Raw genomic sequence first — 23,772 nt, 5'->3', positions numbered from 1 at the left:
ATGGATGGAATTTTTGGGCAACATAGGAAAGAGAAGCCTTTGTCCTCCCTTGTACATCTTTCACTTCAAGGGAATGTCATTCAGGAGAAAGGCTGGTTAGAGAAGAAGGAAATGGGAATGTGTAGGGATCTTATGTGCAGGAAACAGGGAAAGGAAATAATATTGGAAATTTAAATATAGAAACATCCAGTTAAAAAAAAACAATATAATTTGCTAAAAAATAAAAAAAAGTAAGATGTAAAAGACAGTAAAAGTTGCCAAGTAATCACACATATTTACTCGTAAATCTGATGTGGTCGAGTAATACTAGTGGAAAGACTGAGATGATGAAATCTCAACTAGAAGCAATTCTGTGTCTGTAATATTAGTGTCAGACAAAAAAATCACTATAGGTGTCCAAAGCATGGTGTTTACTCCGAGATAGCAACACAATATTTGTACTTCCCTTCTTCGTTAGTTCCTGTCTTCTTGAGAAAAACAGTAAAGGTCAGGAGCTCAGGGAATCAATTGTGCTCTTCACAACACTTGGATTTTGTAATAAAGAAATGAATGGTATAAACTCTCTGAATTTTAGGAACCATAAGAAGAGGGAAGTTGAGATGCTTCTGAGAGACTCGCAGCTCATGATTCTCATATGTGGAAGGTTCAGATAAAGACTATCTCTTTAGCGATCCCACACAACTCCTATCTTGGACTCACTGAGCTTTCCAAGGACCACATAGATCTTTCTTTTTTTTCATACAAAGACAAAAAGCCAACTTAATCCCCTTCTCATATCTCTTCATCTTCTTTTTTCTCACTCCCAAATGACTGTTTACTCTGAAATAGAGGACAATTAGTAAACCCTAGAGGTAATGAAGGAACATCTGAAGATCAGTTGCAGTCACAGCAAAACTTGTGACATCACAGAAGAAGTTTTGGCTCTCCAGGATACCAGAGATTTTTCATGAATGAACTAATGATGATGTCTCTAAGACCTGCCATGGCCTATCTGCTAAAGAATTTTTCTTACATTGACTAGATTTGAGGGTGCCCTTTCCATGTATGTCTTCTGTAACATAGTGGAAATGTTTACATACTCCATCTCTCTAAAGCTAGTGACTTCTCTTTGCTTCTTTAATGGTAACATGCTCTGAAAGGACAAAGTTAGTCAGGGTCTTGGCATGGGTCGATGAGATTTAGGAACAGGTGTGTAGAAGATTCTTCTAGATAATATTTTCATTCTCAGGTTCATTCCTGTGGCACACAGTACAATTTTCTTCGTTTTCTCTGTTCCCCAAAGGCCAGTATTTTCCCTACAGACATTTATTTGAATGCATGTGCATTTCAATTTTTATTATATATTCCTTGATAGGTGACTTTATTCATATTCCTGAATGTGTACTCAAAAATTCTCTTTTCCACTTCTATTTTCTGCAATGATTTTCGCAACAAAGGCGCCCAGCTCTAGAGTGATAATAACAGTGTAAATTGTGTGTATCTACTTCAAGTGGTAAACTCCAAATTCCTATTTCATCCAAAAATTTCCACATATCAGTAAAGCATAGGACCACATGGCGTACAGAATTTGGTTCTCAGGTCCCTTTCGATATCGGTTCTTCAATATCTCTGTTCCAGTGTCTCTGGGTTAGATTTGAGATTTTTGAATGTTTTACCATGAATATTTCTTGAGGCCAAACATAAGATAGAGAAGGATGGGAATTGATAAGAATGGCTTCAGGACCAGGGAAACCCCCACTTCAATAGTTTCATAAGGACAGGAGGGAATCTATTTGCCAATGCAATTTGTGGACTCTACATTCTTGACCTAGTTGCACTGAATCCATTTTAAAATTCCCCCTAACTTCATAACTGTTGGAGCCACCAAAAGTATATACATATATATCATATATATTTCATATGTATATGATATATATATATATGTGTGTATATATATATATATATATATATATATATATATATATATATATATATGAAATCAGCCACCAAAACTAGATAAGATTTATGAAGCTAAGAAGTGCATTCTACCAGGAACTGGATATAGATAATTCCTGAGAGACACATTTAGAGCATGTCAAATACAGAAGTGAATGTTAGTGGCAAACCAGTGAACTGAAAACAGACATCTTGTTGGTAGTTTTTGAGACAGTATTACAATAGTTGAAGGTGTTGTTAACTCCAAAAGAACAATATTGTCAATGACCCAGTGCTTTCTTGTACTAGACCAATATTCAAACAATGAACATAGAACTATGGCTCCAAATACATATGTGGCAGAGTATGGGCACCAATGGAAGGAGAAGCCTTGGTCCTACCTAGGTTTGTCTCCCAGTTCAAGGGAATTTCAAGGGGCAGAATTATGGTTAGAGAAGAAGGGATTGTGAACAGGTAGTGATCTTATGGGCAGGAAATTGAGAAAGGACATAATATTTTAAATGTAAATATAGACTCATCCAGTTTAAAAACACTATAATTTGATAAAAATTTAAAAAAGAAAGATTTAAAAGTAAAGAAAACTGCCAACTAATCACACTTATTTACTCAGATCTCTAAATTGGTATTCAGAGTAATACTAGTGGAAAGACAAAGATGATGAAGTCTCAACTAGAAGCACTTCTTTCTCCAAAATATCCGTGTCAGACACAAAATGCACTATAGGTATCCAAAGCTTGGAGGAGTTTACTCTGAGCTAAGTACCCAATACTTGTCTTTACCTCCTTCCTTAAGACCTTTTTCTTCTGGGCAAAAAGAATAAAGGCCATAGCTCTCAGAAAAACAACTGTGCCCTCTCAAAATCTATTCTTTGCAATTAAGAAATGAATGATATAAACCCTTTGACATTCAGGAACCATAAGAACAGGGAATTCCAGATGCTTCTGTGACGCTTCCAGCTCTTGATTCTCATATGTGTAAGTCTCAGATCAAGTCTATCTCTTCAGCGATACCACTCCAACCCTTCCAAGGGCTCTCTGAACTTTTCAAAATACCACTTATTTCTTCATTTTTTTCATACAAAGACAGAAGGCCAGGTTCCTTCTTCACATCTCTGATCTCCTCATCCTGTTTGTTCTCACTCCCAAATGGCTGTTTACTCTGAATTAGTGGCAAATTAGCAAACCAGAGAGGTAATGAGGTAATATGTGAGAGTCAGTTCCTGTCAGGACAATAATTGTTACATCACAGAAGAAGCTAGGGCTCTCCTAGTTACAACAGATTTTTCATGGAGGTCCTATTTATGATGTCACTGAGAACTGCCATCTCCTACCTGCTAAACAGCTTTCCTTACATTTACCAGATTCGAGGGTGTCCTTTCCAGGTATGTCTCCTGTGACACAGTGGAAAGCTTTACGTACTCCATCTCTCTTAAGCTAGAGACTTATCTCTGCTTCACTAGTGGTTACATGCTCTGAATGGAGAAGGTTAGTCAGGGGCTTGGCATGGGTCCCTAAGATCTAGGAATATGGAGTGCAGGAGATTCTACTGGATAATAATTTTATTCCGAGTTCCATTCCTCTGGCCTATAATTCAATTTCCTCAGATATCTTTCTTTTCTAATAGCCAGTATTTTCCCTACAGATCTTTAATTGAGTTAATATTTTATTACATTTTCTTAGTGTACATTCCTTGATAGTGGACTTTATATATATATTGCTGAATGTGTACTCAAATGTTCTATTATCCTATTCCATTTTTTTGCTCTGATTTTGAAAAAAAGGGGGCCCAGTACTAAAGTGAATATAACAGTGTATATATTCTGTATCTACTTAAATGACAAACTCCCAAATCCTTATTTTATCCAAAAATTACCACACATTAGTAAAGCAAAGGACAACATAGACTATAATGTGGTTCTGCGGTAGCATTAGATAGCAGTTCTCTAATATCTACCTTCCAGTGTTTCCATGGCCAGACTTGAGGGTTTTGGATGTTTTACCATGATTCTTTATTCAGTCCAAACATAAAGTTCATTACATGGACTGGGAGAGGAGTGGCTTGAAGTCAAGTGAATCTTCTACTTCAGTAGGTTCATAAGAATAGAATGGAGTCTATATGGCTTCGTCATTTGTGGATTCTAAATTCTTAACTTAGTTGCGCAGAATCCATGTTAAAAATCCACCAAACACCATAGCTGTACAAGGGACCAATTATATCCTAGTCATTCTGATTGCTGTGCTATGGAAACTCAGGATTTTGTTTTTCATTTCCATTTACCTGATGGCTAAGGATGTTGATATTCCTCAGTTGAGAATTCATTGTTTAGCTCTACACACACAAACACAAACACAAACACACACACACATACACACACTCTCTGTCTCTGTCTCTCTCTCTCTCTCTCTCTCTCTCTCTCTCTCTCTCTCTCTCTCCGAAATCAAATGTAGATAAGAGTGATGAAGCTAAGGAGTCTATGCTGCCAGTGAACTGAAAATGGACATCTTGTTGGTAGGATTTGAGAAAGGATTAGAAGAGCTAAAGGTACTTTCAACACCATAATAACAACAATGCAAAAAAAAATCAAAAAAAAAACAGAGATTTCTGGTACTAAACCAATATTCAAAGACTGTACATGGACAGAACTATGGCTCCAACTGCATATGTGACAAAGGATGGTCTTGGGGTCACCAATGGAAGGAGAAGCCATTGGGTTTGACTCCAAGTTCAAGGCAATGTCAGGGAGCAGTAAGGTGGGTTATAGAAGAAGGGGAGCAGAATTGGATAGGGCAATTATGGAAAAGAAACTGGGAAAGGAAATAACATTTGAAATGCAAATGTAGAAATATCCAATTAAAAAAGCAATATAATTTTATAAGAAATTAAAAAAATGAAAAAAAGAAAAGAAATCTGCCAGCTAATCAAACCTATTGAGTCAGAAATCTAAAGAGTCACTGTCAGGGAATGGTATTCAGAGTAATACTAGTGGAAAGACTGAGATGATGATGTCTTAACTAGAAGCTCTTCTCTTTCAGAAATCAGTGTCATAAACAAATTGCACAATAGGAATCCAAAGCACGGAGGCATTTACACTGAGCTGAGGAGATAATACTTGTCTTTCCTTTGTTTCTTTGGACCTTTTCTTCAGAGCAAAAAGAGTAAAAGCCACAAGCTCTGAGAAGAACAACTGTGCCCTTCCCAACAACTGGCATTTGTAATGAATAAATTGATTATATAAACTCTCTTACTTACAAGAACCATATCAAGCAGGGAAGTCCAGATGATTCTGAGAAGATCGCAGCTCATGATTCCAATGTGTGGAAGGCTCAGATCAAGGCTATTTATTCAGAGAACCCACTCATTCCCTACCCAAGACTCACTGAACTTTCCCACGGACAAGATTTGAGGGTGCCTTTCCAATAGTGTCTCCTGTGACATACTGGAAAACATAATGGTATTAGTTTTAAATTTTAATATTTATTTTAACCTAACCTATAAAGTAACAGGTTGTTTTATTTTATTCTTGTTGGCATTCAACCTCATCCTTGATTTTTCAGTTCTTTGTTCCTTCCTGTCCTATGTCCCTCACCACTTATACTAGTCTCTCTTCATTATTCTTACATCTACATCCATATCCCACATGTTCAATATCTTCCATAGCACACTGTATAAAACCCAACTTTCTAATGTCTGCGACCTATATCAGTTAAATAAACTCAAGCCATCCACAGCTTCACATAAATACAAGTATATTAGAAGGAGATTCTATGATCTATATGAGAAAGAACACATGGTATTTGCCTTTCTGAGTCTTTGCTACCTTACTCGGTATATTTTCTAGTTACATTTATTTTCCTGAAACCATGATAGTTTAGTTTTCCTAGGGCTTAATGAAATGCCATTTCGTATATTGTCATATTTTTATGTATCTACATATCAATGAACATTCCTTACTATTCTCAATAAAACAACAATATATTTTTTGTGAATAATGATGAGAAAGCTCAGATAGAGAAGTCAAGATTAATTACTGACAAACTAAGAAAAAAATTTCAAAGATAAAAATTTGTGGTTATGTTAACTAGATCAGTGTACATTAAGGTTAATAAAGGATGTGGTATTTATAATGTTTTAATAAAAATTAAAATTGTAGAATATTCAATACTTTAGAGAATGCTTATAAAATTGTCCATCACTAAGTGTTACTTACACTAAAAATTTAATATTTTTATAAAATATTTTGGAGATATATATATGTATATATATATAACCTTCAAAATAACATTAAGAAGTTACTGTCATAAAATTCAATAACAACACCAAAAACCGATTATATGAATTAAAAACGGACTAGAAGTTATTGAAAACCTCTACAATTAAATTCAGAGACTTAGAAAAGAGAGCCTTTTAATAGAAAGGCACATGGCAAACAAGAAACAATAAAATCCTGAAACTATACTAAGATGGTTATTATTCATTCCTATGTGCTAAGGTTTCATCAACAAGCATGGTAGATGAAGAGAAGGTATATGTCAGAAAAACTAATTCATGTTTAACATAGTAACTTTCTTCATAATACCCAAGCAGACACTTCTCTTTTTTGTTGCTTAAAAAGTTTGTACAAAGCACGGCTTTTGATTATAACATAATATTTCAAAACTATCATTAAATATGCAAAGATCTTAACACAAAACCCAGTGTTTTCAGAGCAACCATACAAACTTAAGAAGAAAAGAAAACATTTTTAAGTACATAAATATGCGTAATGAAGTCCCCACCTTACCAGTAACAGACGGGTCAAATTTATTGATCTATATATTACCTAGAATACTCTATCCCAGTTCATTGTTCCTTAGCATATGTTTTTCCTCATCTTTCTCTGTTTCTTATCTTCTGAAAGCAGGTGGTATTTCTCATAAAATTAGTTCAAATCATAAAATCTTCACTCAACAAAAAGAAAGTGTTTACATTAGAGGAAAACCAATTAAAGGTTCTCATTCTTTATTGTGCAAAATTTTATATTTGATTTTGTATGCTTAATATGCTTCTACACCTTAGTGATGACCTTTCAAGATTGGCCTGAAATTCACCATTCTTAATTCACAATGTAAAAGCCCTTTAGCTAATCACAGAAAAGCCTTCAAAGTGTATTTACATAGGTTTATTTAATAAAAATTCAACTTATAGTTTAAGGGGAATAGTGATGTAAAGCACCTTTTCTTACATTTTCGGTGCCTTCAGATTATTTTATAGCTAAGTCATTTCATTAGAATGAAGAAAAAATTATTAACATCTTACTAAAATAAAATGAGAATTTTTTTCTTTGTATAATACGGAACTTATTCTTGAACATTTTTTTGACAGTGTTTCTTTTATATCCCTGGCAGTACCAGAAAACTCTCTCTCTCTCTCTCTCTCTCACCTTTTCTCTCTTTCTCTCTCTGTAGACCAAGCTGGCCTTGAACTTAGAGTTCTGCCTGCTTCTGCTCCCTAGTACTAAGATTAAAGGCCTGTGCAACCACACCACGTGCTTTTCTACATCTTTAACAAGCTCTTTTCTGATTATATTCCAAATCTTATGAAGTTAGTTCCCTAAAGTACCTAGAAGAAATCCAATACCAAAAATATATTTTGCATATCTAAGTCCCTCTTCCCAAGTTCCTCCTTGATCTAGTCTCCTAGCAAGCTCTCTGAAGGAACTGAAAACAATAAATGTTTGCTTTCATTACAGGAATAAAGAAAAGGACTGTTTACTGCACAATCTCATGATATCACAGAACAATTCTTCCAACACTACAAAGTGAAATCTCATAAAAAGATGGGTACCCGAAGCCACAGAATGTTCCACAAATGAAAAGCAAACCTTCCCATCCTTTTGCTAACCTTATGCTGTGTTACGATGCAAGGCTTTCAAGAAGAACACAGATCAGATATCAGCTCCTGCTTCTTCCTTTAGGGGTGCCCTTGTGGTGAATAAACTTTACAAGCAGAAAAAAAAGAAAAAGTAAAGAAGTTCTTTTCTTGTTGAGGAGAGTTTTCTCTGTCATGGGGTTTTTGTTATTTCAAATGAATTTTCAAATTGCTCTTTCTAACTCTATGAAGCAGTGAGTTGGAATTGTGATAGCGATTGCCTTGAATATGTTGATTGCTTTTGCCAAGTTTGCCATTTTTGTAATATTAACTCTACCAATCCATAAGCATGGAAAATCTTTCCATCTGAGATTTTCTTCATTTTTTTTTCTTCACAGAGTTGAAGTTCTTGTCATAAAGACCTTTTACTTGCTTGGTTAGAGTCACACTGAGGTATTTTTTATTATTTGTGACTAATGTGAAAATTGTCATATCCCTAATTTCTTCTCAACCTGTTTATCCTTGAAGTAGAGGAAGCGTAATGATTTGTTTGAGTTAATTTTATATCCAGCCATTTTACAGAAGTTGTTTATTGGCTGAAGGAGTTCTCTGGTTGAATTTTTGGGGTCACTAAAATATACTATCATATCATATACAAATCATGATATTTTGACTTCTTGAATTCCCTTTATCTCCTTTGGTTGTCTAATTTCTGTGAATAAGATTTCTAGTGCTATATTAAAGAAGTAAGTGGAGATTGGGCAACCTTTTCTATTCCCAGATATTTGTTGAATTGCTTCAAGGTTCTCTCCATTTATGTTGATGTTGGGTACTCTTTTTGTAATATTGTTTTTACTAAGTTTATGTATGGACCTTGAATTTATAATATGTACCAAATCTTTTAACATGAAGAGGTATTGATTGTTTTCATTTTTTGTCACCATCTAACAATGTGATCATTTGTTCCCCCACCCTGTGAGTTTGTTTAAATAATTGATTTTTCTATATGCTGACCTCACGTTGAACCATCACCATTTTTTGAAAATTCTGTCTTTTTTCCATTAAATGGTTTTAGAACATTTGTCAAAGATAAAGTGACCGTAGGTGTTTGCATTTATTTCTGGATCTCCAGGCTTGGATATCTGGTAAAATTTTCACTTACCATGAATGCAGAAACCAAGATACTCCATGACAAAGCCAAATTTACAAAACATCTTTCAACAAATCTAGCCCTACATGGGATAGTAGATGGACACTTCCAACAGAAGAAAGGAACTACACCCTAGGAAAAATTTGGGAATTAATCTTTCAACAAACCCAAAAGATGATAGCCACACAAAAGTAATTCCATTTCTAACAATAAAAATAGCAGGAAAGAACAATAAATTTTATTTAATATCTCTTACCATCAATGGACTTAATTCTCCAATAAGAATATATAAACTAAGGGATTGAATAAATAAAGTGGACCAAACATTTTGCTGCATACAGGAAATATACCTTAATTATATAGACAGTCACTATCTCAAAGTAAAAGGCTGGAGAGAAATTCCAAGCAAATGGTCCCAAGAAATAAAACGGAAATAGCCTTTCTTATATTGAATAAAATTGACTTTCAACCAAAGATATCAAAAATGATAAGGAAGGACAAAATAATTGTCAAAGAAAAAATAATACTAAGATGAACTATCAATTATGAACAACTATGTTTCAAATGCTAGGGCACCTAAATTCACCAAAAGAAAATCACTAAGCCTCAAAGAATATATTGGTGCCAACACGATAATAGTAGGAGATTTCAATACCCAAGTTCATCAATTGACCGTTTGTGGCAACTGAAACTAAACTGATACATTAAAAATAACAGAAATAATCATCCAAATGGATTTAGCAGATATTTAAATAACATTTCATCCTAAAACTAGAGAATATACCTTTTTTCTTTGCACCTAAAAGTAACTTCTCCAAACTTACCATATACTGTGTCATTAAACAGGTCCATATAGATACCAGAATATTGAAATAATCCCATGCACCCTATCAGATTATCATGGACTAGTGCTGGTCTTCAATACTTTCTTATTTTTATATTTGTTTTTATTATCGATATTTGCTTAATGTGGTATTTTTGAAACACTAGCTTTCTTGATAGTTTGGCACTATGAAATCTAGGTTGGGTTTAGCCTAATAGTAATTCTTCCATTTTGCCTCTATAGTAGCAAGAATGAGAGCTCCATTCCATTCTTTGGTATATACTATATTTTGAGTGAACATTTTGGGCACACAGTGCATTTAATGGTTTTCATCTCTTCTTAAGTATATATTATTATTATCTCATCTTAAAAATTTGTAACTTGACAATGACATTTTTAATATCATGTTTCTGAATGGGTCTTTTGATCTCATTTTGTTTATATTTTATCTCCATTTTAAATGGATTTTCCTTTGTGAATATTTTCTGTCTTTAAATATGTTTGTGCCTTTATGAGATTTTATTATTGTTTATCAGTGAAAAAATGCATTTTATTTACACCAGCAGCCATACAGGAAGGGGAACACAAGAGTTAGTTAGCTATTTGTATAGTATTGGTTACTTATTAAAAAATAAAAATCTCTGAAACAAAGGACAGTGATTAATTTCACACTATCCTCCCCCAATGTTCCCAGCATACAGTAATTCCTAGTAATGGCCTGAGGTCATGTGGTGTTGGGAAATACTTTATGGAAGAATAAACCCACAAACCACAGAATATTTAAAGAAAATCTTTCTTCCATACACACAGATACATAATACGATTACAGGGAGGTCAATACAATTAATTAAAGAAGATGTAAAGAATATGTTGTTACAAGAAACTGAGGACAAGGAAAGAATTTCAAACCACTGTCAACTATACAATGGTGAACATTTGTTCCCAAAAAGTAGTTTGTGTGCCAGAACAATAACAGCTGTATTGGACCCACCTTTTATCTACACAGAGTGGGGAGCAATGGTCCTATTGGAAACAATGAAGACAGAAAACGAAAACAATAGCAAAAGGGGGAATTAATATAAGCAATCTGGTAATGCAAACTACCAAAGACATCTTTATGTTCTAAGCAGAAATCGCAGGAAAACTCATATCTGAGCGCCCTATCTAATGACAAGAGTGAGCAAGCCATGGCCTTTCTCCCTTTCATATTTTTAAGTACTTTACAGAAACAAGAATCTCAGATTGCTTTATCCATGATTTATGAAAGGGTTTTCTAGGCGTCATGTATTAAGAAATCATTTAAAAGTATTTTTAGCTCCTGACAAGTTTTTATTAAAGTCCTCAAACTTCTTGGACTTAGATCCCAAAGTGTAACTAGGCCAAACCTGAGCTGTAAAACTATGACAACGCAACAATAACAGATATTTTCATGGCCCAAGCACTATAGCAATATACTATTGAGTACAGAGATCCAAATTTATTCAAACAGATCAAGAGAGAAGGGAGAAAAAAAGTTAGAAAAGTGATGAAGAATCAACACCTCCCTTGTGTATGCCAGCATTTATGGTTCTACAGTAAGTCCTAAGAGGCAGTATCCAAGTAGCAAGGGGAGGAAAGGACTAAGGACAAGACAGGGAGATAAACTAGCATGGCACATGTATGTAAGAGAAAAACTTAGACATGAAAATGTCCTGTAATTTAAAAAAAAGATTTTTTTCATTATTTTCTCATTCCAATCAAAAGAGACATCCATGAATGATTCTCCTCTAAGGCTTCCATAAAAGAGGTAAAACAAAAACGAATATAAACATTGAAAGTTTGAAAATAAAACAAAAGAAAAAGAACTTGTGTACGTTTCAGAGCAGGAGCACTGAAAAATGAACTAAATCTGGTCAAGATGAAACCTAGAGTGAGAAGTAGTAACTAGAATTAAGAGCTGCAAGAGATAGGCAGGTGAGGAGTGACAGGAACATGGCCAGGCCTGAGAGATAAGACTGGTCCTTTACAAGGGCACAGAATGAGGTAAGAAAACATTTCAAATAAAGCAGCACCTTTCCTTTATGCTCACCTCAGTAATCCCATCCTCTAATAACCCCCATTTACATACTAAAATAGAAGAGTTGTGGTATGTATATCACTCACTTCCCATTTACTTTTAACCCTGCCTCCAAAGTCAGGAAGTCCAAACTTTCTAACTTCCAAGAACAAAAATACTGCCCCAGGTATAAGGGGGTCCTGAGGGCCAAGTGACAAACTGCAATATGTGAGAGTAGAGAATATGGAGATTTCTCATTCAACATAGCAGAAGTTTGATGGCCCAAGCTAAGAAAGGAAAAGGCAACCATATCAGGTAAACAAGGTCTGCTTCTCATAACATTAAACTCATTTATATTATTCTTTCCTTTAAAAAAGAAATACTTTATTTGGGCTTATAATCCAGAATATCAGAGTCAGTGATGGATGATATCAGAGTAAAGATAAACAGGCAGAGGTTGCTGAAAGATTACATCTCAGACCATAAGCAGAAGGTGGAGAAAACTAGATTGAAATAGCTTCAGTCTTTTGAAACCTCAAAGCCTACCCCTAACAACATACCTCCTGCAACGAGGAAATACCACTTAGTGAGATTGCAATTTTTGGGCATTTACATTATTCTTAACTACACTTAGTCTAATCACTTCCCAGCTCAATCTTCATTTTGAATGAAGCTGATTTTCCTGCAAAGTGGCTGTACCATCTTCTCTTCCTAATATTGGCTTTCATCATGTGTATAACAGATGATTCTGGATGCATAGGGGATGTTTTTATTCCTATGTATCATTCCATTTATGTACTACATGTGTACTGACATTTCAATGAGTTTCATTTGGAAAAGGTATAAATGGTTGATCTTATATATACGGTTTCAACCTCTATTAACATCTTTTAGAAAATATCAAATATCCATTCTTGATTAATAATTTCTTCTCTCATAAGATAAAAAATAAAATTTTACTCTAATCAAAATAATTATCTATATTTTCATACTGAAAAATGCAGAAGAATATTAAGATAATGTGGAATATTAAATCAGCTGAAATGCATGTTCATTAATTAAGAATAACCAGAATCATTGATATGTTTTTGGAACATAATATACGAACAAATACCAAAGCATTGAATAAATAGTGTCAGAAGACGAGGGTCATTATATAAAATGTACCTTACCTTCAGATCCAGTGTTTTTGTTCATGTAGCAAGAATTCAATTTACCTACTCTTCCTCAGTATTTTTCATCCTCTCATTGACTCGAATTTCAAAGCTGTATCCTATAACTAGCATGATTGTTAAATTTCAAACCAAGAACAGTGCATGTGTCAATAATTTTCCGCCTTTCCTTATTTGTGTTTTATTCTGTTCCCAAAGGCCATGTTGTGTTGAAGTTATGAAGAATTTCTTGCTCCTTTGATGAAAATTTTCTGAAAGCATAGATTATTCATATTTGTAAAATACTATTGATATGTTTAATAGTACTGGATATTATAGTTAAAATCATCTGGGTTAGGAATTTTTGCATGTATATCATAACACACTAAAATACTAAAGATTAAAAGTAGAAGAGATAGAATTTATTACATGTTTTTACTCTTCTAGGGTTTGTAAGTTTACAAAATCTGAGCAAATGATTTCTTTCTGTGAAATTCACATTCATGAGCTATTATATTCTAATCAAACAGTGTGTCAGCACCAATAAACTTGGATTAAATTCTAATTGCAATACAAAATGTTTGTAGTAAGTAAATGGGCAAATAATTTGTCTGAATATACTAAATAAGCATGTAGTATAATCATAGGTTTGCTCTTAATTAAATAAGTACTCCCAGATACACCTTGAAAAAATACAGATAGTAATGTAAGTTTTTTTTTTTATATAACAGCTAATAATGGTCTGAGTAATGGTTTAAATCAACAAACCATGAACAGTAAGTAGGAATGTCTAGTGAGTTAGAGGTTCTTTCAAGCATCTTCAAGGGTCTAAAATAAATTCCTTTATAATTCTCCTAAATCCACTTATCATGAAACATTCCACATCAGAGTAAATAACACCAACATCTTTTCATTTTCTCAAAAAAAGTCATTGGGTTTCTTTTCTTCCTACTCAACCCACCCTCATTCTACTACCAAACACAACAATTTCCATCATAGCTCTCTGATATGACTCTTTTTCATTATCATTGACCCTACTTCCAGATAGACTTCAAAAACATCCTTAAAATCATTCTCTGTATCATATCATAATTCATAAGTAACCAGAGTCCCTTACTATATACATTGTGAGTTAAACAAACTTATTTAAAACTATTCAATGATTTCTAAGACATTTTCAGTAAATAAAAATTATATGTCTAACATTGTTTCTATATTCCCATATGAGACATTGCCTGAGATTCAGCTTTATTTGGACCGTTCTTCTATCTCTTAATCAATACAAACTACTCTCATATTTACTTTTTTGTATATGTCAAGGTCTTTGTCCTCTTATCATCCTTATATTTACTGTAATTTTGCCCAAAATATAGATCAATTATTTTTCATCTAATTTAACTTAAATGTCACTTCCTCATGACAATCTCCATGACCTTATTTCTAAAATAGATTCTTCAACTACTTGCATACTATCAACTCCAACACACTGATTTATGCATTCATTTTTTTTCTTTTTTCTTGTACTATAATGCAATCTTTATAAAAGAAAGTTCATAATACTTTCTATTCATTCCTAATCTATACACTATTATGGACATGGTACATTAGTGGAGACTTATTATTTATTACATGATTCAGTAAGTTGCATAAATAAACTTTATACTATTCTTCATTTTAATGAATATGCATCCCGTGCATTGGTTAGACCATCATGTAGTAATTATGTGAGTTCTTCAATTCAGTGACCTAGTTGACATTGCCTAAACATTTTAATTTGTCACAGATAGTCTCTGTCATATTCAAAACAATACTTTGTTCACTGAACAATTATCTCAGCTGGGAATATATTTGACATGAAAGAATGAGATTCCTAAGTTTAATTCACAGCATCCATGTGAAAATGCCAGCTGCCATATATTTGTGGTCCCATCTCTGAAGAGACAGAGAGATGATGATTCCTAGGCACTTACTTATCAGGGAGTCAAATTTCTTTTGTGAGCTGTTCCAGTGAAAGTTTAAAAACCAAGAGGACCCAGAGCTGTGTTCCCAGAGCTGAACCTGTACCTCAGCTCTCTGTCCCCAGATCCAATGAGGAAATAGATGGACTTCCAGGAGTGCTGACACACTCAAGAGCACAGGAAAGACTTTTTCTTCTCAGAGGTAACTTCCTGGAGTGCTCAGAACCCACGAAAAGAGGTGCAGTCTGTTACAGCATACTTTTGATTCTATCTATTCCATATAGCTGAAATTTATCCACAGTTCTTGGCACACAAGATAATTCAAGAGAGAACAACGGTCCCATTACTGTTGACACACAGGCTAAGAGAGAATTCAAGCCACTTTCAGAGACAGCAAAACCAGCTAACTCCAGATGGTGAGGGGCAAGTATAATTCCCTAAGGAACATAAACTGATGTTACTAGACATCATCAGAAACCAGTTCTCCCACCAAAGCTAGCCCAGTCTACCCCTGACACACCAGAAAAGAGATAGAAAAGTTTGTAGTTCAAATCACTGAACATGATGAGGTTAAAGGATTTTAAGAAGGACATAAATAACTCCATCAAAGAAATACAAGACAACAGATGTAAAGAGATAGAAGACCTCATAGAGGAAACCCAAAAATCCCTTAACGAATTACATTACAACATAACCAAGCTGCTGGAGGAATTGAAAAATCCATCAGGAAGTAAAAATGGAAACAGAAAACAACAACAACAACAACAAAAACAACAACAACAACAACAACAGCAAACCACACAAAGATGAAAACTCTGAATATAGAAAACCTGGGAAAGATATTAGGAGTCATAAACGCAAGCATCAACCAACAGAATATAAAATATAGAAAAGAATCTCAGGGGCAGAAGATACCATAGAAAACAGTTACACAATTGTCCAAAAATACAAAACAAAAAACTCCTAACCCAAAACATCCAGGAAATCATAGACAAAATGAGAAGATAAAACCTAAGGATAATAGGTATAGAAGAGAATGAAACTCCCACTTTGAAGGGTCAGTAAATATCTTCTACAAAATTATACTAGAAATCTTCCCTATCCTAAAGAAAGAGACAACCTTGCACGTACAAAAAGCAAAAAGAATTCCAAAAAAATTGGAGCAGAAAAGAAATTTCTTCCATCACATAATAGTTAAAATATAAAGTGCACAAAACAAAGAAAAAAATGTTAAACGCAGTAAGGGAAAAAGGTCGAGTAACATAAAAAGGGAGACCAATCAGTATTCCACACTTCTTAAAATAGACTGTGAAAGCTAGCAATCCTGGGCATATATCACACAGATCCTAAATGAAAAAAAATGTCAGCCCAGGCTACTGTAAAACCTCTCAACTACCATAGATGGAGATTCCAAGATATGCCATGTCATGAGCAAATTTACACAATATCTTTCCACAAATCCAGTCCTACAAAAGATGATAGATGGAAAATTCCAGTACAAGGCAGGAAACTACACCCAGAAAAAGAAAGAACACAATCTACTTTTAAAAAACACAAAAAAAAGATAAAGTAGGTAGCCACAGAAACATAATTCGACATTTAACAAGAAAAATAATAGACAAAACCAATCATTTTCCGATATCATTAAACATCAAAGGACTCAAATACCTATAAAACGACAAACACTAGAAGTCAACTGCCCTGGAATAAAAACACTTTATTCTTCCTCTGTCTGCAATGGAGGGGTCAGAGACTTGGCCATCTGATGGACCAAAATCTAGAATTGACCTTGTGACTGAGGAGTGTCTCAAACATTCAGCCTCTGCTGTAGTGTACCTGAAACTGAATCCTTGTGAACAAGAATCCATAGAAGATTCTCACTTTGTTTGTGGCTGACCAGAACTTGTTCCTCAAACCTTATTGCATAGTCAATACAACTCTGACCACCAAAAAATCTTCAAGAACAATGGATTGAGGTCCCTTGGCCAATGAATAAAAATTCCAGCCTGGATCCAAGGCCACTTATCTAAGATTCTCACCAGAAAGGCCAATATCCCTCACACCCATACCTGTGCGGCTTATAGTAAGTTTAAATAGGGTTTAGATCCAGTGACTTTGACACAAGATTTCAGAATAAACCTCAGATTGCTGTCAAGTCTGTAGTGGAGGCCTTGGAGATAAGAATTTTCTTGAGTTCTCTGAAAATATGGAGCCCTGGAGTGCTGGGACCATAGTCTTCTATAGAAGGTAATCAGGAATAGTCCCTTACTTTCAAACTGGTTTAAGAACTTTCTCCTTTCAAAAACATTGGTATTTTTTTCTGCTCAGGATGATTAGGCCTTAGAGTTACTCATTTGACCAAATGGTCTCTCAGAACCATCCCTTTTGCTTGGGGCCCATGGAATATTTTACCTCAGACCATGGAGCATTGATCCCTCTGTTGAAGGTTCACTGAAATCCAAAAGGAGGGAGCAAATCCTGGAATCTCATGCTACTTCCTTGTGTAAGGTCACATGATATGTTGTGAAGTCATCAGTCTGGTGCTCATTTCTTTTTGGTTGAATATAGTTTTTAGGAGGCAATCAGGCTTAGGACACCCCCAACTTTTCTTGAATCATGGAATCTATATTCAGTCTCTTGCAGATTCAGCTAAAGATGTGTATATGCTAGACTGTGAAGTACCATTAGAAGATGAAGCAATGTAGGACCTCTTGAGCTATTGTAAGCAATTTAATTTTTTCTCAAATACTAGGGGAATTTGAATACTCAAAACAATTTCCTGTCACAGGGACATCAGCAACTCTTCTTTACTCGGGGGTACTCATCTATTCTTTCTTTGATTAAGGAGGTGTCATATGTTATCCCTGAAAGAAAGGTTACTTCATATCATTCTAGTTTGTCCAAAGGAAGTTTAGATATTAATTTAGGGTGAGGAAACCCACACTATTTCTTGATATTATGGACTGTGCCACAGATATGTTTCCTAATTTTTCCCTGGTTTCTCTGTCAGTTCAAGGTAGACTGGAGGTTCACTTGGGATGCAATGAAGAGCCCCTGACAAGCATATTCTTCAAAGTAAGATGAATATATTCCCCTTTCTTTGAATAAGAAAATCTAGACATACCCTTAAAGTTGAACGTGGCTTAATACAAATTCTTCTGATAAAGAACATACAGAGAAGCAAATGAAATGAATTCTCATACAGATGTTTATTTTTTCTTAAGGAAACTTTAAATTAATATCCCCTGACAATGGTTTCTTCCGAGAATCCACCTCTATCCAGAGAATCTCAGTTCTATTCTTCTAAGAGGTCTTAATGTTTCCTTCTGACCTGGGTGGCCAGGCATACATAAATGTTTGAAGGAATGGCAGACCACATGGACATGATGTCCTCAGACATGTCAGTGCAAATCTGAGCCCTAACCTACGTTCTGCCTTTAAGGTTTGTAACATAAAATGGAGCAGTTTCATCTTTGTTGTCCATGATTATCCTGCTGCTTAACAGCTTGAGGAAAAGATAAATCCAGAGATTACCACCCAATATGTAAGAGCAAATTCCCTAATTTCTGGCAAGTACGCCTCATAGTCCCCAGACAAATGGTTATTCTGGACTGTGAAAACAGTTGCACTTGACTCTCTTCTTCCAGTACCCAAGGTAAAACTTTGCCTGAAGGATTCTGTGACCTTTTCGCTCTTTCCAGTCCTCCTAAATGTTCTCTCTGAATATTGGGCCCTTGAATTTCCAACAAAGTAGTTGTATACCTAACTGATCAGACATATTTTCAAAAGTGACTCCTTCTATAATTCAGGGACCCGACTCTACTCCGTTTTGAAGTCCCAGAGTCGAAGTTTGGAATCAGAGTATATAACCCTTGCAAACTGCAATCAGGCAAATCAATAGAAATGTAATAATTTCAACATTTCTGCTTAGATCTTAACAGCTGAACGAACCAGAAGGATTAACATAGCCAGAAACAATTATCCAAAGCCTTTGGCAGAAGAAATATGTTCCTGTCTTTTCTCTTGCATTAACAGAAATTATGAATATATAAAACTCTGAATGAGAATTTGAAACTTATGATTACTGCTGGAAACTTTATCCTGGTATAAGGTACCAGGGACCTTTTCTGTTGACAGAAGTGTGTATGGCACCTATATACACTATGCCTGAAGAAATTTCTCTTCATTTTCAATAGTGCTTTAGAGTTTTCCTCTCTTACATGGGGTTCACTTTACCCAGTGTTAACCTACTCCTTCTTCTTATATTGTAGAGCATGTCAGTACTCGCCAAAGTACAGCATTGCCCTAGATCCTTTAGGTAAAGAGGCTTAAAACCTGCTTGAAGACTTACATGGCCCTTTTATATTCCTATTCCCATCAAGTGGTGTTGTCTTTTCTCCTTAAAGAGCTGCCAGACCGAGGGAGTGTTATACCACGCATCCTACATGAATGATCATCTAACATTCCCTGTCTTTCCAGTAGGATTGTGGGTCAATTTTCTACTTCAATCCACCCAGTAGATTTTAGACCCTCAGCTTCTGCAAATTGGGGCTTGGGAAATCAAATTCTATTGAAAGGGCTCTAAAAATTATTCCCAGTGCACATCAATTGTCTCAGACCTCCTCCCTGTGTACTATGGGAATTTTGGAGTACCTGTGGAACTAAAGAATCACTAGAGCTGCCCTTCGTCCTATGCCACAGAACACAGCTATTAAGAAAGTTTGCTTAAAACTAACCTCTTTATTCAAGGTATTCATACAACACATATGCAAACAATGGTATCTTATATTTCTCTGCTTCTAAATCCTAGTTCAGAAGACACAAAGCTAAATTGACTCTTATACTATGTGCCTTAAAGTAGGTCATCAAAATATACACCATTCCTATATTTTATTCACATATGTGTGTAGCTGAACACATCCATGAAGAAACATCACCGCTTCCTGAACCACTTATACTGTTGTTGTGACCATTGCCTGGACTAAAAGATATATAGGGTATACATATAGAGAACATACTTAGAAGTTACTGAGATAGAGGCAGAACATTTCTCCAAGACCCAGTGTAGCCGATAACCTTCCCCTGCTGACCATGGGTGAAGTGGATACTTCTTTTCTTCAAAATATGACTAGGGACCTCCACATTCTGAACCAATACATTCAGGACTTCACTTTTGCTAAAGATCTTCTCAGAACTTCCCATTCTGTGAATCTCTTCTCAGAACTCTACTGTTCTGATATACGTCCTAGACTCATTCCTCTTTGACGAGGCCATGAGAACCACCCTGAATGATGATGTGACTCCTTCCCCATCAGTGTGGCCTTGGATCTTTCTCACCTCTTGATGGAGTACACTTCCTTTGACCAAAGGAAATTCACACATTCCTTTATTCACAAGGTGACATGAGACATGCTTTTCCAAAAAATAGTATGCCATAACTTGTATTCTAAAGCAGTCCCTCACGAATTTGAATTACCTCACATGGATATACTCTAAATAATAGAAATTCAAGGCTTTTACCTTTTACCATGGTGGGTAGAGAAATATGTTCTTCCACTCGGGTTTGAGGTCCCAGTTCCTATATATAGAATCATTGATTGATGGAATCAATCCAATCACTAGAAATCAAGAGCACCCTTTGTTGCTGCCAATATATGGACATATTAAGACAAACTGAATGAGCAAAAGATCCAGAGACAGTCATGCAGGCTGTTTAAAAAAGGCCTGGGATGTTACCTGCACTTCCCCATATTAAATACAAGATGTAAAATTCCTACCAACTAAAGAAGTATAGAAATTGAACGGCATTGTTGGGGAAAATCCTTTACCAAATCAGGTAATAATGACATTCATGTTTCACAGGATGTTTCATATTACCAACACCAACTCCAAGGATTTTCTAACACATACCTTTGCACAATCAGATCTCAAAGTTTTCTCTTTCTTAAAGGCGTCAAGATCTTCCTTTTTCCATCAATTACCTAAGTCACTGAACAGAATGTCAGACCTCCCTCCTACAACTGAGCCTACTCTACACATTCCCTGGTTGCCTTATGTCCTCTCAAGTACTCATATAAAGGAAAGACCCCCAAACTTTGATTATTTGAAAGTGGGCTCAATTCACTTCACTTCTGACTAAAGAGGCCCCATGGTCTCATGGCATACCTCTGTAGAAGCCAGAATCAGATTCAATAACATGCAGTTCAATGTAGTACAAAATGGGATCTTCATCCACAAAAACTATAGACATCCAGTTCCTGGCCAAGGGAGTATTGGTATGGATTGATGCTCACAGAGAAATCTCAGGTTTGGCTCCTATGGGCAAGTCTCATTGATTCCATCTATATTTGTGAGGAGTTTCAGTTGTAGCCTCTAGCTCTGGATGCCCCAAGAGCATCACTTAATTACAAGGACATCTTATACCTGATTTAACTTCATTTTTCTTAATTGCCAAACTTGACCAAGATTGCCAGGCAATCATAATTCCAATTTCCCAGTGGGACATCATAAGATTCTTGGTGTAGATCAGAGGGCAGAGTACAGATAGCTAAAATTAAAATATATGCAACCTTACTACAGAAGGTTCTCAGAAATGCAATTTTTCCATCTCTCATTTATGGATGTGTACACATGTACACTTATAAATATATACATCATATATACATATATACATCACATATATGTATATATGTATATATACATTATATATATATACATCATAGGTATACATATATATATCACATATACATACATATATGATATATATATATACATGTATACATCTTATATATACATATACATATACATATGCATATACGTACACGTACAGATACACATACACACACACATGTGTGTGTGTGTGTGTGTGTGTGTGTGTGTGTGTGTGTGTATCAATGGAGCATCACAGTTCAGACAATCACCCTGATAGAAGAGCATGCTGACTAATGGAAGCTGGAAAGAATAATTGGAAGAATTATGCAATACCATATGTTTTCCCACCACCAAAGGTGAGCTAGAATTTTTCATTCTTCACAGTTAGGTGACTGGATCTTGGTAATTGGTTAAAAATGGCCAGGCACTTTCTTGTTTAGCAAAACAGTTCAGTATGACCCCATAAGTTGCAGTTATGAACACAGGTTACTCAAACTGCACCTATTTCCAAGCCATCTCAACACCATCCACTTTAGATGAAGGGAAATCAGCACTTCACTTTGATTGGTAGCCTTCAGGTTTTTATTCTTTGACAAATAATACCTTACACCATCCCCTTCTGTCCAAGATCAGTTATAAGAATGACTATAGTTTACTATTGAGATCTCAGAATTTTTTTTTTTTGCCCAAGAGGACCAAGATTAAAGAGTCCTTAGAGCATACTCAACCTTCTAATAGGGATGTTTAGATCAAAGGTAACCCTCTAATAGGGAGCTTTAGATCATGTCCATCTAATTATGGCCACTAAGAAAATACAGATGTGACCAAAGGCACTTCACTTAATTATGATCTATGTTAGTAAATTGTGAAACTTTCATTATTTGTCCTATATACCATCCTTCATGCTTATAACCATTGTCGATGATTAACTTCAAGAGGATTTAGAGACTGAAAATCATGACTGCTGAATAATACTAATGCTTGGATCCCTGACAGGCCTCCCATGGTGTAACTGAAGATACGATATGTGAAGTAGCCCTAGCTTGCCTGCTCAAGGTAGGCTTGAACACTCCATTATCCTTAAATAGGTTTGTCACTTTAAGCAGATTCTACGTTTCTTTAATATTCTACTCTTAAAAGTCATTACTTTAGATCATCGATTTATGTCCAGTATATATCAAATGTACATTCTGTATATAAGAGTGTCCGATATCTGTCTTATAAGACTTACAATTCCTGAAGTCATCTCTGGCACCCAGGTCTCAAACTCCACTTCCACTCAAAAAGGTCCTCAGCAGCTAACCTATTTGACAAAGAATGATTCTGAACCATGCTACTTTTGATGAAAGATGTCACAAAATTAACACTTAACTGTGTCTCACATTCAAAACTTCCTCTAGGAGGGACATCAGAATGATACCTTTTGCTCCAGTTGTTCTCAAATTCACATCTTCTGTCCATGGGGTCTGTAATGTCACCGTTTCATAGAAGAACTTCAGTGTCTCTCCTTTCCCTATGGGAGCATCAACACTCCACATCTACTCACAAGTATTTCACCTTTTTTCTCTGTATAGTGGACAAGAGCACTTTCACCAAAGGCCCACATTGGCCTGAAATATCTTCTTTTGCCCAAGGCGTACTCATGCCTGCACTCTCTTGTGGCCATCATTAGCACTTCTTCTCTTGATTTTGTGAGCCTGCTATATCCCAACTGTTTAGGATTACATACAAACTTATTTCTGCTACATGTATTCTGAGACATTCCTCCATGGAAGGAAGGGGTGTTGATCTTTTCTTGTCTGACAAAAGTCTTCAAAGCCCAAAGACAACTGCTGGAATGAAATGCAACCTATAGGACTGATGGAAGAATTGCTACCTGGACTTTCAAATGCCATGAAAATATATGGACATTCTAAATACTGATAAAGAATAGGAAGCTGATCAAGCAATACTGGATCTTCCTCTGCTCCACGAGGTACTAACATTTTCTCCAGAATAAAATGTTTTTTTATAATTTTAGAAGTAGCCAGAGATTTTAAACTTCTAACAAACCGGTATACAATATCTCCTTTGCACATTTTCTCAGAAATCCCGGTGATGTCCACGGTGCAATAACAACTTTTTCCCATGAAGTCTGGTATATTACCTTTTTGATGACTGACACAACAGTCCTACTTCTGTGCAAGTTCCCTACCTCCACCATCTTACTGAGTAAGATTTAG

General features: G+C 35.3%; 2 long non-coding RNA genes across 8 annotated transcripts in view; one reads left to right on the top strand and one right to left on the bottom strand.

The window, feature by feature from the left end:
• Nucleotides 1-12,817: 12,817 nt before the first annotated feature.
• LOC134484651 (uncharacterized) lies at nt 12,818-23,517 on the bottom strand. The gene is made up of 3 exons (XR_010062233.1): nt 22,782-23,517; nt 20,810-20,880; nt 12,818-13,213 (listed from the first exon to the last, which is right to left on the bottom strand). It is a non-coding gene; the product is annotated as an uncharacterized LOC134484651 (long non-coding RNA).
• The window catches only part of LOC134484650 (uncharacterized), a 38,696-nt gene continuing 32,041 nt past the window's right edge, over nt 17,118-23,772 (top strand). For 2 of the 7 annotated variants that reach the window (XR_010062228.1, XR_010062226.1), the window contains exons 1-3: nt 17,132-17,620; nt 17,910-17,974; nt 22,547-22,606. This is a non-coding gene — a long non-coding RNA (uncharacterized LOC134484650). Of the gene's footprint in view, nt 17,621-17,909; nt 17,975-22,546; nt 22,607-23,359; nt 23,526-23,772 lie in introns of all 7 variants that reach the window. The other 5 variants (XR_010062229.1, XR_010062232.1, XR_010062230.1 and 2 more) reach the window with 5 other exon arrangements.

The sequence above is a fragment of the Rattus norvegicus genome (genome assembly GCF_036323735.1).
Source record: "Rattus norvegicus strain BN/NHsdMcwi chromosome Y unlocalized genomic scaffold, GRCr8 chrY_unlocalized_23, whole genome shotgun sequence".
NCBI classification, from domain to species: domain Eukaryota; kingdom Metazoa; phylum Chordata; class Mammalia; order Rodentia; family Muridae; genus Rattus; species Rattus norvegicus.
Note: the sequence above shows the minus strand (reverse complement) of the source record. Positions and strands in the feature narration are given on the sequence as shown.